We start from the raw sequence: 17,705 nt of genomic DNA, 5'->3' as shown, positions 1-17,705 counted from the left end.
TAGCCTGTACAAATAAATACTACAGAAAATTGCCGAGTTGATATCTACTGACTGGACTGAACTGAAGATCAATCCTCACAATGAGTGTTGAGGCAAACCTTAAGGATACATCTTACACCATCTCATATTTCACTCTTCCTAATGGTGGTTTGGGCTTCTCTTCCAGTCTGGGCTGCTGTTTGCCACTTATATTCCAGCATTGTGGATTTCATCTTATGTCTGTGGATCATCCCAGTTTTACTCTGCCCTGAGCTTTTAGAAGCCTTGTGACGATTATTTTGAAGTTTTTTTTTTTTTCCTTCTACACAAGGCTCAGTTCTGTCTTCATTCGCCAACGATTGTTCAGCGTTCATTTAGTACAGATGAGTATCAACATCTTTTGAAACTCCTTAAATATACACTTTTGATTAGTTTCAGAAACTGTGTTGGTAGCACTTCCTAAAAGATTAATATTTGTTCTAGTTCTGATCATTTTTTTTTGTTGTTGTTGTTTTGGTAAATTATACTGGTATTGTCAAAATGTGGTTCGAGTACCTAATTAAAGCTGCAGAAAATACCCTTGAATTTAGAATAACTAGATGCTTATCTAAACTGGGTTTTTGCATTTATATATATACGTGTATAATCCCACAGATACTTGATTTTGTTTTTGGCCTGAAATGAGCTCCACAGGGGGAAAATACCATGTGCATAATCAGATCTGCAATGAAATTGGATTTATTAGTGCATGGTGTGGAGAGCAATAATTTTTAACATTATCTGCCTTCAGTTTGTTTTGTACACTTCAGCCTATGAAATCTTCTCTTTTCATTTGAGTGGGAGAGGCTACTGATTTTCTCCTGTTCCTCTGAGCTTGTAGCTTAATTGTAAATGATCTCTGTTAGGTTATGGTACATGATTTTCATTTCCCTGCGTTTTTAACCCCTTCCCAATTCATCCCAGTCCTTAGCAAGGAGCCCCAGGCTTCAGATAGCTTTTGAAATGCAGCTAATGTGGATCTCGGGTCAGGCCTGTCCATGTCACCATTGAGTGAGTGAGGGTGAGACTTGTCCTCATCCCATTTGTACCTTATCAAGAATCGTAAATGCTGCCTTCACAGCATCCCCAGCTAGCTTCAGGAGCAGAACCTTGGCCTGAGAATCAAATCCAGGTCCTCCACATGGCAGTGTGGAATTAAAGACTTGAGACGTCATCTGAATTTGCTTTATGTAACATATTGATGCACAATTCAATATTCTCAAAGCAGGCATGAAATTTATAACTCTTCCTTGGAGTAATAAAGAAAATACCCTGATTTATAAGCAGGTGGGGATGTCTTCTCTGAGCTCAGTTTTGAAATGGATGTGATAGACCATGAACATTATAGCTGTACAATTAGTAGGTTCTGCCATTATGTACAAAACATACATTTCAGTAATTTCCCTTAATGGAGTTTTGATTTAGCTGTAATTGACTACAATTGCCAAATATTGATTTTTGAAAGTGAAGTTTATTTTCACATTTTAAATACCAATTAGATGCAAAGCGACCCCACTGGAGCCTTTATCTTCCCCCAAATAATCCAGCTACATTTTATCCAGTATAAAGAACCACCATAAAATTGCACTTCTGCTTCAGGGCAGCCCATTGAAAGAGATGGCGTTTAACTCGTAGAGCTGTAGCAGCCAACAGCAACAAAACTATGCAATCGAAACATGCTTTCTGCTTTCAAGATTTTATGTTCCACTGCTACAGTCCAGCTAACAAGGAGAGAATCATTTTGTTCATTAATAATCAAACAAGTGATACATGGGCATTTCATTTGTTTTTATCTCTACTCAGGTTGCTTTCCGAGAGCTGGACACGGTAGCCAGGCACAGTGGTTGGTGCTGAAGTGAGATATTATGGTTCATATCAGAACTGATGTCAGTGAATTTGTTACATAAAATCTTGAAGGGGGAATATAATTATTCAGTAAGGATGTGTTTTAATGCCATGCTTAACTGTACTAGAGAAGTTTTCAGGAAAGATGCTCCATATACGTTGCACTGTCTGGCACAATATTCCAGAAGGTGACAACAGGAGAAATTTCTGAGCTGTGCAGAAGTCCAGGGGTTCAGATTCTAACATTCTCTTTCATTTTAGAGCATCCGTATTAATGGATATCCCAAATGATCTCATAAAGGGAGGGTGTTCAATTGATCGGCTTAGTGCATGGCTTATCATTCACACGATTAGAGTTTTTATGGCCTTTGCCACATTTGTGGTACTGTGACTGACAGTCCTGAAACAGGATGGAATGTCTTACCGGCCATGATTATTTTTAAAACCTGGCATAGTACTTGGATTAAGAATTGTTGATTGGTCTGTAAGTCTGTGTAGTACAGGTGGAAGCAGATCCCAAATCATCAGCCAGTTTCAGAATCCTAGCAGAGGAGTGTGGTAGCCGTGTTAGTCCACTCTTAAAGGTTATCAATAGAAATCAAACAAAATAAAACATGGAAAAGAAAATAAGATGATACCTTTTTTATTGGACATAACTTAATACATTTCTTGATTAGCTTTCGAAGGTTGCCCTTCTTCCTCAGATCGGAAATAAGCAAATGTGTTAGCAGATAGTATATATAAGAGAAACATCAAAGCATTACTTTGACAGTCTGACAGAGTGGGAAGGTGGGGGTATGCATGGGGACATCAAAGCATTTCATTGATATTCTAACAGGATGGGTGTTGGTAGGTGAGGGGTGGGGTGATCAACAGAGACATACAGCTTTATGGTTTATAATGGGCTAGGAACCCCAGATCTACCTCCTACCCACCCCCCTCCTCCCACCCTGTCAGACTGTCATAGTAATGCTTGAATGTTTTCACTTATATACACTGTCAGCTAGCACATTTGCTTATTTCCAACCTGACGAAGAAGGGCAACCTTCGAAAGCTAATCAAGAAATGTATTAAGTTATGTCCACTAAAAAAGGTATCATCTTATTTTCTTTTCCATGTTTTATTTTGTTTGATTTCTATAGATTCTACATGGAATGTTGCTATTCCACTAGCAACATTCCATGTAGAAGTCGGCCCTTGCAGATCACCAATGTGGCCGCACAGGCTTCTGCTTCTGTGAGTCTGACGTCCTGCACGTACGTGCAGGACGTCAGACTCACAGAAACAGAAGCCTGCGCAGCCTTCTACATGGAATGTTGCTAGTGGAATAGCAACATTCCATGTAGAATCTCCAATGGTATCTATTTTACTGTCATAGTAATGCTTGAATGTTTTCACTTATATACACTGTCAGCTAGCACATTTGCTTATTTCCGATCTGACGAAGAAGGGCAACCTTCGAAAGCTAATCAAGAAATGTATTAAGTTATGTCCAATAAAAAAAGGTATCATCTTATTTTCTTTTCCATGTTTTATTTTGTTTGATTTCTATTGATAACCTTAAGAGTGGACTAACACGGCTACCACACCTCTCTATTTAATATGTAGAACCCCAAAGAGTAGCAATATTCCATGTAGAATCCCAAAGAGTAGCAACATTCCATGTAGAATCTCAAAGACTAGCAAGATTCCATGTAGAAGAAGGGCAACCTTCGAAAGCTAATCAAGAAATGTATTAAGTTATGTCCACTAAAAAAGGTATCATCTTATTTTCTTTTCCATGTTTTATTTTGTTTGATTTCTATTGAGAATCCTAGCAGAAATGATTTTAGTTACAAACTTAGCAGCTGCCTCTGTGTTAACTGGGCTGTATAGCAACTACATTGTGTTTCACTGCATAGGATATGTTGCTATTGTCTTCCACACTTCTCTTTTAAGAGAACACCATTACCTATATTTGACATCAAACATTACAATTGGCAGTGTATTAAGAGTCCAGTTACTGAAAAGAATTTTGAAGAGTGCCCTTCGGGATCCCACTGACAAATCCACTCTTACAAGACCTTAAGTGGGGGTCCCTGTGATTCACTCACCATCGCCTCCTGTAGCTACAAATCCCCTGTTAGTTTTTACAGGAAGTTAAATGCTAAACTCTTGTCCATGTAGGCAAAGGCCAAGAAATCCTTTAGTATTAGCAAGTGGAATGGAAAAACTACTGATGTCTTAATTATACATCCGATCTCTAGCAATTAAGATTTTTTTTATTTTATGTATTGTGTGAATTTCTCATTTCCTTAGAACTAGTTTCAAATGGAACAGGGTACTTGTTGCTTTAAAAGCACCTACACTAACCACTGGTTATCAGGCATTTTTAACTTATATTTTTAACATCCCAACCGGAGAGCCTTGGGTAAATGGGTTTCCCGCTAACTGCGGGCAACATTTAAAACGTGGCACTGACCCTTTTGTGGAGAAGGCAGCTGTTAAATGAAAAATCCATTCCTCCTTAATTCAGCTGCAGGCATGTGTCTGAAGAATTCTTCCCCCTCCCTGACACCCTTGTGCATAGCGATAGGCATTGTGGGGGTATTGCCCCGATACTTTTTAAAAATTTTAAAGTTAGTGTCTTTCTTTTTTTTTTCTAATGTTTAACACTATCGAGCCAAGGAGGAGAATCTCATCATAGCTGATTTTGCATCAACTCTGTTCAAGTATTAGGTCATGTCTCTGGGAATCTACCTGCGACTTTACCATATGTAAAATGAGCCAGTGGGGGGAATGAAGAGAAGCAGGCAGGAGCCTGTGGAACTTTAATAGGCACAAATCTTGTTTTAAAGCGTATTTTTAAATTGGACTCATGGAATAGCCAAATTATGAGCAGCTGCCATTCTCTGCTGCCAAAAGATTCTCTTTCATGAATTGCTGACTGCTTTGTCAAAACTAGCAGTAAGTCTCATCAACAGAGAGGTACTACATAGATCAGAGAAACTTTCAAATGAAATATTGCACTGCTGAACGGGCCGTACCTATGCACATCTGTGTAGCAAGGCTTTTCCCTAGCTGTGCAGAGTAAGAACGGTGCAGCCACACTTGTCTCCTCAGCAATCCAGCTTTACAGAAAGAAAATAGGAAACGTGACAATTTCGACTCAAGCTACTGGAATTGGTTAATGCCAAGAGAAAATTTTGCTGCTTTCAGTATTTGCTTGATTTTTTTTTTTTCCTTGTACATATGAACACGACTTGAACTCTTCTGAAGTTATGTGTGTGTGCTGTTTTTATTTCTAGGTTTTTAGTACAGTTTTCATTTTTTTGAGATTAATTATTTCAACTACACTGTTGATTTAAAAAAAAAAAAAAAAAAAAAAGAGGGGTTTGTTTTTTTTTATTCCTTGACAGATTTATTATCCTTCTTGAATGTTGAATATCTGATACTGGCTAATGGGATAATGACATTTTAAAGACTAAAGTTGCCATCAGTTTGGTACTTCATACTATAATTACTGTGTAATTATAAAAGTGTTACATGAAGCTTGTGTAGCAGAAATGTTAAAGGCTACTCATGATGGCGGTTTCAAAATAAAACTGTAAACATTGCAAAGTTAGGACCACAGAAGAACGATACAGCTTGATGTGGATTATTACCCGCTTACAGATATTGTGTTTGAGAGTGCTCAGCTGTGTGGCCATCTGTTTTTTTATTTATGTTTTAAGATTTCAAACACGATTGCATACAGAGATGACTTAAGCTCATAAAGTCTGGTAACCTGTCCTCTTAAAGGATCTTTTAGTCTCTAGCTGTATGGAAAGCTGTAGCAAAAGGTCTTTTTTTTTGTTTGTTTTTTTGCCAAATATCAAGAAAAATGTGGATATAACATAAGTTGTTTGTGATCTATGTTTTTATATTGGAAAATGTGTAAATTAGGAGTACCCAGATTTAAAATGCTTAAGATTACGATTATGATTGGTATACTATATCAATCACCTTACATATGTAAGTTCAATTGTAATTTCTTACAAATCCCTCTCAAATTACCAGTAGAGGCAATAAAGTTTTGGTTAAATTCCCATGGCTAAGTCTTTCTGTCATCTTTACTTTAGTGTTTGTGTGTGTGGTGTGTACATATGAATTACACATATGTATACTTACACATGCATACACACAGGTATTTCCAGTAATGTTAATTTCATGCATAGGAGTTTACACACCCAGTACAAAAGTTTGCAAATGAATGCCTTATTTAGTTTGTAGACACCTGTGCAAGAAGAATGTACAGATGTCTGTATATAAAACAATTACCTTGTTATTTCAGTTTTGCAGAAAATAAAATGGCATTTTAATGAAATAAAATTAGTGACAAAAAGGATTTGCTCATTGGATTTCACTTACAATATAGTAGTGACAGTAATTGGAAGTTGCTTTAATTTGTTGCAGATTTTAAGTGAGCAATAACTAGTTATTGATTGATCTATCAATTTTAGGCTACCTCATCTAGAAAGGTCACTCAACTGCTTGGGAATAAGTTAACAAGTCCAGTATTGTCAGCAGTAGAAGAATGTGAGGGAGAAGTGGATTTAATTTAAAAAACAAACAAAAAAAAAACCCAGCATGGTGGATGGAGCAGTGCTTTATACCAGAATACTAGAAAGCATGAAAACTTGGGCTCCCCGTTCGATTATGCCCCTCCACGTTTTCCTGTAGATGGTGTCCATTGCATTGCAATCTTTGGAATTCTTTGGTCTGAAAGCCAGAGGACATGGCCAGGCTAAAACCATCCTGCACTCTGCTACTGTGTCTTGTGGTCTACGTGATTGAGCTCTTTATAGTCTTGGTTTGTGACATGTAATATTTTCCTGAAACATGTGCTTTAAATCTGGCTCAGGGTAACCCAACAGGGAACAGCGCAGCATGAAGTAGTAGTAATACTGAATACCAAGCAATAAAGCTAAGTGCATTGCATTATATTTAAGTATGTTATAGAAATTAACATGCTTTTTTTCTAAAAAAATTCTTATTTTCAAAAAAATTAAAAACTTAGAAAATTTACTGTGGTCCCAGAAAATTTTTTTCTAGGGCTGCTTAAAAGGGGTTTTTGCCTGTGATGAAGAGAAGACCAGTTGGTCTGTTTTAGCTCCGACAGATTGATATTTGATCTGGGAGCTCTTTGAGGCTTTTCCCCACACACTATTGTAATTCTGTAATTTTGTATTGAGTGGAAGTTTTTGCATTTAGCTTTAAATCTGTCCACCAGGTGTTAGCCTTGTGGATATTTATGACTCACTGCCCCAGGGCCTGTGACCATTTCCTCTGCATCATCTGCAGCCCTGGCCTGGCTGACCCAAACTTGCAATGCACATTGTTGCCACTGAGTCACCAAGTTCAGTTTGTCTTTGATTCAATCACCTGTTTCCTTCGTCCTTGGATGTCAGATCATTTGGGCCCATTAAAGTCAATGGGGAAAGCAATTCTGCACTCAACAATAGGACTTTGCATCTGTTTTCAATCAAATTTGCTTAACGCTTGCTGACAGGTATCTGCCAGAGAGACAGCGCCGGCGCTCTGAGTCTTCAAGTATGAAAATCTCATGGAAACAAAAGAGGGCAAAGAGTATTGGTAGTGGCATGAAAACTCAGAGTGGCATAAAGAAGGACGACTCTCAAAGAAACAAGGAGAGAATCAAAGCAGCACTGCTGCACGATTAATATTTCGCCAAAGTTGCTATGCCCATATCAGCCCTCTTCTGAAGTCACTTCACTGGCTCCCTATCCGTTTCCGTATACGGTTCAAGCTCCTCTTATTAACCTATAAGTGCATTCACTCTGCTGCCCCTCACTACCTCTCCACCCTCATCTCTCCCTACACTCCTTCCCAGGAACTCCATTCACTAGGCAAATCTCTCCTAATTGCACCCTTCTCCTCCATCGCTAACTCCAGACTCCGTTCTTTTTATCTCGCCGCACCCTATGCCTGGAATAGACTTCCTGAGCCGTTACGTCTAGTTCCATCCCTGGCCGCCTTCAAATCCGGGCTAAAGGCCGACCTGTTTGATGCTGCTTTTGACTCCTAACTTGTCACTTGCTCGTAACCTTTACCTTGTCTTCCTCTCTTCAATAGTCCCTTTTCCCTATGTGTCCTTCTTTCTGTCCTACCCCTATCCCTTATTGGTCCTATCTGTCCTGATTTAGATTGTAAGCTCTTTTGAGCAGGGACTGTCTTTTCTTCATGTTCAGTTGTGAAGCGCTGCGTACGACTGGTAGCGCTATAGAAATGATTTGTAGTAGTAGAAGTCTGCCCTTGCAGATCAGCAACGCGGCCGTGCAGGCTTCTGTTTCTGTGAGTCTGACGTCCTGCACGTACGTGCAGGACGTCAGACTCACAGAAACAGAAGCCTGCGCAGCCGCGTTGCTGATCTGCAAGGGCAGGCTTCTACATGGAATGTTGCTAGTGGAATAGCAACATTAAGATTCCATGTAGAATCTCAAACAGTAGCAACAGAATCTCCAATAGTAGCAACATTCCATTTAGAATCATTCCTATGTGTCCTATCTGTCTGTCCTGCCCTTATCCCTTCTTTGTCCTGTCTGTCTGTCCTGATTTAGATTGTAAGCTCTTTTGAGCAGGGACTGTCTTTTCTTCATGTTCAATTGTGAAGTGCTGCTTACGACTGGTAGCGCTATAGAAATGATTTATAGTAGTAGTAGTAGTAGAAGCCTGCCCTTGCAGATCAGCAACGCGGCCGCGCAGGCTTCTGTTTCTGTGAGTCTGACGTCCTGCACATACGTGCAGGACGTCAGACTCACAGAAACAGAAGCCTGCGCGGCCGCGTTGCTGATCTGCAAGGGCAGGCTTGTACATGGAATGCTGCTAGCGGAATAGCAACATTAACATTCCATGTAGAATCTCCAGTAGTAGCAACATTCCATTTAGAATCATTCCTATGTGTCCTATCTGTCTGTCCTGCCCTTATCCCTTCTTTGTCCTGTCTGTCTGTCCTGATTTAGATTGTAAGCTCTTTTGAGCAGGGACTGTCTTTTCTTCATGTTCAATTGTGAAGTGCTGCGTACGACTGGTAGCGCTATAGAAATGATTTGTAGTAGTAGTAACACTGCCATTGACAGGAAGACAGCAATATTGCCAATGGAGACCCCCAAGGTCCTCGGAGTAGGGTAAAACCATAGTAATATTGGCAGGAGGAATCATTCGGGCAAAGTTCAACCAAGAAGACTGTATCAAGGTTGGAATTTTGTGGAAAAAATGAGTCTGTTCAAGGGATGTATGAAGGAATATCCAAGCATGTCTATAGACAGATTTGTATGGGAGAATTCAACAGCACTGCCAGAAAGTTAAAAATGAAAGGACTTAAGAACGCTTCTTTGGAAGGAGGATTAGCATGTAACAAACATTTATCTGTATTCTAATTCTATATTGTTCCACAGCTGTCACCAAAGAACTACTGCTGACCAGTCTCAAACAGAGCTTCTGCGACAGAATTGTAACATGTAAATAAACTGGCTGGAGGGTTGCAGAACACAAGGAGGGGTTTAAACAGGGGCAGCAGTGGGTGGAAGACCCCTACTGAATGAAGATGGGAAATTTTGGGCAGTAGTGGGGGCTCTCTCCCTCCCCACCCCAAAGATCTGGCCTTTGGGATTCAGTGCGCATGTCAGCATTAGAAGTTGTATTGATAATTGAAGTCTCCTGAGGTAATTGGATGCATGACTGATATTTTTTATACTAGGAAAAAGGTATTTATTTGACATTTGTATCACACATTATCCTAAACAGAGTTCAGGTTCAATGTGGCTTACAATCCAGACAATTTAGTACATTTATATTATAAATCTTCTGATAAAGGAAAAATGTTGAGTAAATATCTTCTATATACGGCCATATGAAACTTTACAAAAATAAGTTTTTGAATTATTTTACAAGGTCGTATTGTGTAACAAACATCAAATTATAATAAGGTTTGAAACAGCGTTTTCCATAAAAGTGGTTATTCCTGTCTTCCATTATCTTGTTGCAGAAACGTTTTGAAAAGAAAAGTTTTGAATAATTTCCGAAAGCAACCGTAATCATGCACAGATCTAACAGCCCTTGGAAGAAGATTCCACCAATTAGCACATTGATAGGAGAAGTCAGAAAGAGAGGACTGCTTTGTAAACAATCTTTTTGCAATTAAGATGATGGAGAATTAGGAATTTTCTAGATCCAGGGATGGAATTACATGTAGGGAGGTCAATCAATAGGAGCATATACTCAGGGACCATACCATAGATAATTTGGAATGCAAATGTACATATGGGTCCTTTTACAAAGTCACGGTAAAAAGTGGCCTGCGATAGCGTAGGTGCATCTTTTGGGCATGTGCTGGGACATTTTTTTTACGATGGCTGGGGAAAAGAAGCCATTTTTTAATGGGCCAGAAAATGGGTGTGCGCAAAAATTATAACTGGTGCGTACCCATTTACGTCCTGAGTCCTTACTGCCACCAATTGACTTAGCGGTAAGTGCTCACGCGCTACTCGTGCGGTAACAAACGTGGCTGTGCTGCCAGTTACCGCCGCGAACGTCCCCACAGTAGAAAATAGAAAAATATTTTCTACCGTGGGATTTGGCGTACAAACTCAGCAATCTTCTTTCTGTACCATGGAGGGAAGCAGATCGAAATGCACCGTAGAAAGGGTAAAGGGACACCAGCAACAGTGGAATGAAGGCTTGAGGCACAAAGAAAAATGCACAGCAGATGGAAAAGGAAAACTGGAATCTGTTCAGAAAGTCACAGATCACAGAGGATGTAGACGGATAGCATAATAAGATCAGAATGACAGATCACGTTGGTCTTGTGAAATAATGTTAGGAAAGTCGGAGAATGGAGGAGGATGTAGCAAAGGTTTTATGTTCTCCAAGGATGATGTGAAAGCAAATGATACATACCGTGTTTCCACGAAAATAAGACACTGTCTTATATTAATTTTTGCCCCCAAAAATGCGCTAGGTCTTATTTTCAGGGGCTGTCTTATTTTTCGGGGAAACATCGGGGTTGGATCGGGGTTGGCTCGCCCACCCTCCATCGCTCCCGGAACTAACCTTAAATGCCTCCTTTCACCTTCGCAGCAAGCAGCAGCAGGGCAGGCCACTCCTTCCTTCTGTGTCCCGCCCTCGCCTGACGTAACGTCCGCAAGGGCGGGGCACGGAAGGAAGGAGAGGTCTGCCCTGCTGCTGCTTGCTGCGAAGGTGAAAGGAGGCGTTTAAGGTTAGTTCCGGGAGCGACGGAGGGTGGTTGGAGGGGGGGCCCGGCGACCAAGGGTGGGGAGGGGGCGGCCCAGGGGCGGCCTTGTCCGGCTCTCGGCGGCCCTGCTTTCAAACAAAAATTTGCTAGGTCTTACTTTCGGGGGAGGCCTTATATCTACCAATTCAGGAAAACCTCTATTAGGTCTTATTTTTGGGGGATGTCTTACTTTCGGGGAAACAGGGTACCTGTAGCAGGTGTTCTCCGAGGACAGCAGGCTGATTGTTCTCATGACTGGGTCGACGTCCACGGCAGCCCCCCGAACCGGAAGAAAATTCTCGCAGGAGGTCCCGCACGCGGGGTACGCCCGCCATGCATGTGCGGCCATCTTCCTGCCCGTGCGCAACCGCTCCAGTTCAGTTTTCTATTTTTCCGCGCTAGAGAGATGCAGTTTTGTCCTTCTCCAGGTCAGCCCCAGAAAAGCGTTTCGTGGCCTAGTCCGCGGTTTCTTTTGCTCTACGCGCGTTCGTGCGCCCCTTTTTTCTTTTTCGTTACAAAAAAAAATCCTTATCGTCAAGTATTTTCTTTTATTTTGCTTCGTTGCAGCCTTGTGGCCGCGCATCCGATTTTTTTCTTTTTGTGGTGTTGTAGGCATTACAGGAAAGGTCCTGGATTGGTTTAGATTTTTTTTTTTAAATAAGAATTATACAGGCGGTCATTTCAGAAACTTGGTCAACTGGCTGTGGGGTCCCACAGGGATCCCCACTTTCTCCCATTATTTTCAATGTTTAATGCATTCACTAGGAAAACAGTTGGATCAGCTAGGAATGGATGTTTACATCTATGCCAAATGGCATCATGATAATATTTCCAAAGCCTAGTGATCATAGTTTATTGTTAGTGAGAATAAAAGAATGTTTAGATTTAGTGGATGATTGAATAATCTAATATAATAATTCGCACCTCCAGCGTTCTGAAGCTGACTCTGTGGCAGGTGGCAGTGAAGCCGTGTAGTGTTCGTAATCGCCCCGCTCTCGAAGGAAATCTGAGCCCCCGCGCCTCCCGCCCTCTCTCTCTCTGCCCTCCAAGCACGACCTGTCCTCCAGCAGCCCCTCGCCTTCCTAAGTGCTGGCTGTATTTTAAAAATTCTTACCTTGGGATGCAGCGTCCCCAGTGAAGGCGAGCGGTGCTTCAAACTGTCTTCACATGTGTCTCAGCTCTGCCTCTGGTCCCGCCCTTCCGGAAACAGGAAATGAGGGTGGGACCAGAGGCAGAGCTGTTTACTAAGCTGCGCTATAGGTACGCTTGTGTTTTTAGCGCGCGTTAATGCTAGATACAGCCATAGGAATATATGAGTGTCTCTAACATTTAGCGTGCAGTAAAAACTCTAGCGCACCTTAGTAAGCAGGGCCCCAAGTTTCTTATATGTTATCTATTCAAAACCTGAAAAAGGAGGTTGCAGAATATAAGAACTAAGGGAGTCTTTTACTGAGGAGAGCTCATGCTTTTAGCGCATGGACCCTTGGTCTTTTCCCAGTGTGGCGTTACTTATGTAAGGTAGCAGATCCAAAATGTTGAGAATGGCTGATTTTTTATGTCATGGGTCCATGAGCAGTCTGAAAAAAATTAGTAAATGGCTCTAAATGTTTTAACTTCTGTAAATTTTTTTTACTTTTTCACATAAAAGAGACAAGGGCTGCACTGTTGTATTACAAATTGCTCATTAAAACCTCGTTTTGTTGTTTCTGGTGACTTTTGTCACCTTTTCCCAGAGACGGTCACATATGGAGGGGCATAATTGAACGAAAACGTCTATCTCCATGGGCGTTTATCTCCGAGAACGGGTCCGTGAAGGGGCGGACTGAACCGTATTTTCAAAAAAAATAGACGTCCATGTTTTATTCGACAATTTGTGAGCTGGGCGTTTTTGTTTTTCAGTGATAATGGAAAATGAAAGCGCCCAGCTCAAAAACGAATAAATCCAAGGCATTTGTTTGTGGGAAGGGCCAGGATTCGTAGTGCACTGGTCCCCCTCACATGCCAGGACACCAACCGGCCACCCTAGGGGGCACTTTTACAAAAACAAAAAAAAAGGTAAAAGAGTTCCCAGGTGCATAGCACCCTTCCCTTGTGTGTTGAGCCCCCCAAATCCCCCTCAAAACCCACTGCCCACAAGTCTACACCATTACTATAGCCCTAAGGGGTGAAGAGGGGCACCTACATGTGGGTACAGTGGGTTTGGGGGGTTGGACGACTAATAAGCATTAAGCAGCACAATTATAACAGGTGGGGGAGGGGGATGGGCCTGGGTCCACCTGCCTGAAGTCCACTGCACCCCCTAACAACTGCTCCAGGGACCTGCATACTGCTGCCAGGGAGGTGGGTATGACATTTGAGGGTGAAAATAAAAAGTTGTGAAACATCATTTTTTGTGGTGGGAGGGGGTTAGTGACCACTGGGGGAGTCAGGGGAGGTCATCCCCGATTCCCTCTGGTGGTAATCTGATCATTTAAGGCACTTTTTGGGGCCTTATTTGTGAAAAAACAGGGTCCAGGAAAAGTGCCCTAAATTCTAGCTACAAACGCATACTTTTTTTTCCATTATCGGCGAAAGGCACCCATCTCTCCTCGGCCGATAACCACGCCCCAGTTCCACCTTCGCCACGCCTCCGACACGCCCCCGTCAACTTTGTACGCTTCCGCGATGGAGTGCAGTTGAAAACGTCCAAAATCGGCTTTCCATTATACCGATTTATTCGTTTTTGTGAGATAAACGTCTATCTCCCGATTTGGGTCGAAATCTAGGCGTTTTTCTCTTTCAATTATAAGCTGGATGGTCTTTATCTGCAGTCATTTCTGTTTTTAGCTTTTTGGGTAGATGAAGTGTGTACTCTACACTGCCCCTCTTGAGAATAGTTAGATGAAATACAATCACTTGGCTTGCTTTCATTCTTATAGTAATCCAGATTTTTTTTTTTGTGCACTAGCCATGTATCTATAAGATTGTGCCAAGGCTATTACTCTTCAGTTTTGTGGTTCGTTCAGTTCACTTCTAGGCTCCTAGACCCAAGTGATAAGCAGGGAAGTAAGAGGATTTCTTTTCTCTTTTTATATATGGCTCTAACCCCCACTGGAGCGAAGAGACCAGGTAGCAGTGAGTGGAAATGGTAATCTGCACAATCACAGCCAGACAGTGAGGGCAGCGTGTAGGCTATAAACTGATTCTTTCCACTAGTCACGCACAAATTAAGGAAAGCCAAGTCAAGGGAGGTCTGTCTTTTGGATCAGCAGGGCTGGTGCTAGCTTTGAACAATGTACACTCATATTGTCTTCTGTCACTGGATAAACTGGTTGGTGGGCAGGAAAGGAATACTAGATGACTATAGCCATTTCTAGCTAGACTTTGCATTTGTTGATGAAGTATGGCGATACGTCTGTGGTTATGGTTTCGAAGGGATCTCAAGGCACCGTTTCTTATGCAGAAATTTCACTAATAGCGGACTGATGCTGGCAATTGCTGTGTAACGCCAAAATGGTTCAGTGGTGTCCATAGAGGACTGGTAGATCGGTGGTGGAGGACTGTTTGACAGTATGCCTGTTTCCCCTGCGGCATCCCCATTGTCCTGCCTCGCTAGCTTATCCTTTCAGTAGATCAGTGCATTACACTGGAGAGTGACACATCCTTTCATCAGTGGAACACATGGGCTGGCTAGCACATACATATCCTCATTGGTGTCATAGGGTTCAACCTGTTTTCTACTTGCACATGCAAGGATGCTACTAGCCACGGGAGCCAACTTTTCAAAATGATTGGGGGGGGGGGGCTGAAATTTTTTTTTTTTAACAGGAGGTGCATTCCCCTCCCGGTACCGTAAAATCCTGCCTGCTGCAGTCTTCACCTGGGCAGTTCCAGCACCACTCATAGGCTGCCTGCACCAGGACTTCTTCCCTTAACAGTCCCGCCCCCCCCCCCCCCCCAGTCCCCCTGTACTGTGCAAATATAAAGAGATGCAAATTTCAAAAACTGACATATTTCAATCACTATACTATAGGTTAACAAATACAAATTTAAAAAATGGAACATATATAATTTTATTGGACTAAATACATTTTTCAATTAGCTTTCAAAGGCCAAAACCTCCTTCCTCAGGTCAGGACAGTATACTGCTGTTATGGTATTCTGTTCTGACTTGAGAAAGGAGGGTTTGGTCTCCAAACATTAGTCAAAAATGTATTAAAATTAGTCCAATAAAGATACTACCTTATTTCCATTTTCTGTATTTATTAACACAGCTACCACACTACCTTATCCTAAATTAAAATTAAATTCATTTTTTCCTTACCTTTGTTGTCTGGCCATTTACTGTTTCTAATTGTGTTGGTCCCAGTCTCTTGTTTCTTCTTTCCTTGATCTTAACTCTCCCTCCTTTTCCATCCAGCGTCTGCCCCCTCTCTTCCCCCTTTCCATCTAACATCTGCCCCCTCTCACTCCCCCTTTCCATCCAGCATCTATTTTCTCCATTCATGTGTAGGTTTTCTCCTCTTTTCCCTTTCCCTCATCTCCATCAGTATGCATCTCCTTCCTCTCTCTTCTCTTTTCTCCATCCATGTCCAGCATTTCTCCTCTTCCCTCCCCTCCATTTATGTGCATCTCCTTCATTTGTCTTCCCTCTCCTCCATCCATGTCCAGCATTTCTCATGCCCTCTCTTCCATCCATGTACAGCAACTCTCCCCTGCCCTCCCCTTCATCCATATCCAGCAAGTCTCCTCTCTCCCGTGCCCTCACCTCCATGTCATAAGTACATAAGCACCGCCATACTGGGAAAAGACCAAGGGTCCATCAAGCCAAGCATCCTGTCTCCGATAGCGGCCAATCCAGGCTTCAAGAACCTGGCAACCCCCCCCCCCCCCCCAAAAAAGAAAAAAAAATAATGTTCAATGGACTTTTCCCTCAGGAATCTGTCCAAACCCCCTTTAAATTCCGTAAGGCCAGCTGCTGTCACTACATTCTCCAGCAACGAGTTCCAGAGTCCAACTACACGCTCTCTCCCCTCCTCCATGTCTAGTGATTCTCCTCTGCTCTCCCCTCCCCTCCATGTCTACCGATTCTCCTCTCTCCCCTGCCCTCCCCTCCATGTCTAGCGATGCTCCACTGCCCTCCCCTCCCATCCATGTCCAGTGATTCACACCAAACCTCACCTGCCCCACTTTTCAGCCCCCCCTGAGTTCCAATTCCAACCCTAGCCCAACCTCTTTTCCCACAACAGCCCTCCTCGCCTTCCTGCTACCCAGTGTTTAAAACTCATTTTACCTGAAGTTGCAGCGGCAGTGAAAGGAGCAGGCAAGCTCACTATTATAGGCATCTACACGGTTAGCGCACACTAAAAATGCTAGCACGCCTCTAGCTCAGCTTAGTAAACAGGACCCTTAAACTACAAAAGCAAACTTAACCCCAACCTCCCTTCACCTCAATTACAAAATAACCAGGTCTTCAAATCCTTTCTAAACACTAGATAGGAGGATTCCCGCCTGAAGAGCTGCAGGCAATGAATGCCATAATTTAGGCCCTTGATACATAAAAACCCTTCTCTGTAAACCTTTTAATCTTATCTTATCTCATCTCTAATAATGCACCTGACAGTATATCCTCCAACAACTCTTTAAATACATGGGACACATTTCATAAAGAGATTTAAAGACCAAACATATGATCTTAAACTATCTACTTAGACACTAGCAACCATTGCAAAGTGGACAATAACAGAGTAACATGATTCCCAACAATTAGAATTTAAAAAAAATCCAAGCTATTGCATTCTGTATAATCTGCAGCCTGAAATTTGCCTGGTTTCATTTTGAGGGCCAAATTATTAATGGCATAACCATTGATTCACATCCCAATCCTTGGAACACACACAGGCAGCTGGGATTTTAGGATGCAAGAGATGAATCTGTGTACAGTAAAGGAAGTGAATGAAAATCAGTCTCATACATATTCAGTTAGGGCTCATCAGCTTGGAGAATAGACAGCTGAGGGGAGATGATAGAGGTCTATAAAATAATGAGTGGAATGAAACGGGTAGACGTGAATCACTTGTTTATTCTTTCCAAAAATACTAGGACTGGGGTGGGGGTGGGGGGGGGCACACAATGAAGCTACAAAGTAGTAAATTTAAAACAAATAAGAGAAACCTTTTCTTCACTAAACATGTAATTAACTCTGGGATTTGTTGCCAGAGAATGTAGTAAAAGCAGTTATCTTAGCAGGGTTTAAAATGGGCTTGGGGAAAATTCACTATTTATTTCTAGGATAAGCAGCATAAAATGTATTGTACTGTTTTGGGATCTTGCCGGGTACTTGTGACCTGGATTGGCCACTGTTGGAAACAGGATGCTGGGCTTGATGGACCTTCAGCCTGTCCCAGTATGGCAACATTTATGTTCTTATATCTTGAAAATATTATTGGCTATATGTGTACTGAGGACTGGGGCAAAAGGGTAGTAACAAAACACTGCAGCAACCCAAACAGAGCAGAATTTCACCGTAGAACAGCAATGCCGATTGCACTGTCTCTCCAAGAAAGGTTCCAGGATAATCTGCATGGAATGG

This window comes from Microcaecilia unicolor, chromosome 10 (assembly GCF_901765095.1).
Source record: "Microcaecilia unicolor chromosome 10, aMicUni1.1, whole genome shotgun sequence".
NCBI lineage: Eukaryota > Metazoa > Chordata > Amphibia > Gymnophiona > Siphonopidae > Microcaecilia > Microcaecilia unicolor.
Note: the sequence above shows the minus strand (reverse complement) of the source record.